Source organism: Octopus bimaculoides, chromosome 1 (assembly GCF_001194135.2).
Source record: "Octopus bimaculoides isolate UCB-OBI-ISO-001 chromosome 1, ASM119413v2, whole genome shotgun sequence".
Lineage (NCBI taxonomy): Eukaryota > Metazoa > Mollusca > Cephalopoda > Octopoda > Octopodidae > Octopus > Octopus bimaculoides.
This window is the reverse complement of record NC_068981.1, coordinates 5,546,090-5,547,606: the sequence shown is the minus strand read 5'-3', so window position 1 is coordinate 5,547,606 and position 1,517 is coordinate 5,546,090. Positions and strand designations below refer to the sequence as shown.

Below are 1,517 nucleotides of genomic sequence, written 5' to 3'. Positions count from 1 at the left end.
TATATATATATATATCTGTTGATGCTAGTGCCGGCTGACTGGTTCCCTGCGAGTGGCACGTGAAAAGCACCATTCGAGTGTGGTCGATGCCAGTACCGCCTGACTGGCTCTTGTGCTGGTGGCATGTAAAAAAACACCCACTACACTCTCGGAGTGGTTGGCATTAGGAAAGGCATCCAGCTGTAGAAACACTGCCAGATCAGATTGGAGACTGGTGCAGCAACAGCTGCTGCTGTTGTTGTTGTTGTTGTTTCTTCATAAATTTCTGATTCCTTTTGTTTTCTTCATCTGAAGTGATGAATGTTGCATGTTATGAAGCATCTCCTGTGATTAAAGCTGCATGTTATGGATTTTATTGAAAATGTCTTTTTTAACAAGGTCCTTTAACTGGTGACTTATTTAATGTCTCTATTGTTGGGACACCAAGGAATCTGTCCAAAGGTAGGCAGTCTTGAAACATGCACCTGTATTTTGTTGATGATTGCAATAGTTAATCTTAGAATGCATGGCACAGCCACACAGGGCCATGATTAACACACTCACTTCATGGTGCTAATGACATTGAGAAAAGACAGAAGTATTAGAATCTTTCTTTTTCCTTTCTCCATAAATCTAAGCTTTCTTATCTAATTAAGAATTTAATTATATATATATATTTTTTTTGATATTTTTGAAAATAATGCCATGTAAAAAGCACTGGTGCTGGTGCCACGCATAAAGCACCCAGTACAATCTGCAGTGGTTGGCATTAGGAAGAAGCTGTCTAGATATTTTTTGAAGACTTCCATGTCTACACCTTACATATTTCTGTGGTAGGACATTAAAAAGTTGTGGTCCCTTGAATCCCAAGCTATTGTAATATTGGGTTTGTATCTTTGATGGAGAAGATGGGGCCTTTGGTACTGTGCAGTGCCATCCAGTTCGGGGATTGTTGTAGATTTAAATTCCGAAATTTGGATCCAAACCCTCCATTATTTTCCACATGTATAGCACTGTATATCTCTCACGTCTCCTCTCCGGGGAGAAGGGTCCCAGTTCCCTCAATCTCTCCCAGTAGCCCATGAGTCTCTCTTCTTTGTGCAGTGGCGTTGGACCGCTTCTAGTTCTGCAATTAGTTTTACAATCTGTGGGGACCACAGTTGGGAGCAGTACTCCAGACGGCTGAGGACAAAGGTTCTCCAAAGCAGAAGCATTGTGCCTCTGTTCACACACACACACACACACACACACACGACAGGCTTCTTTCAGTTTCTATCTGTCAAATCCACTCACAAGTCTATGATAGAAGACATTTGACCAAGTTACCATGCTATGGGACTGAAACCAGAACCATGTGGTTGGGAAGCAAACTTCTAACCAAACAGCCACACCTATTTTTTTTTTTTTTCCTCTGCATGTCACTGATTTATTTTCTTTTCCTTGCAGTTGTATGTATTTACTGCGTGAGTGACCTTTCCTTTCCCTTTTTTTTTTCCTTGCTCTTATCTATCTATCTATATATATATATATATATATAT

The 1,517-nt window shown here is 40.3% G+C and overlaps 1 protein-coding gene across 1 annotated transcript in view; it reads left to right on the top strand.

Annotated features, from left to right (window-relative positions):
- Nucleotides 1-1,517, top strand: part of LOC106867230 (serine/threonine-protein kinase TBK1) — a 258,492-nt gene that overhangs the window by 38,604 nt on the left and 218,371 nt on the right. The gene's annotated exons all lie outside the window — the stretch shown is intronic.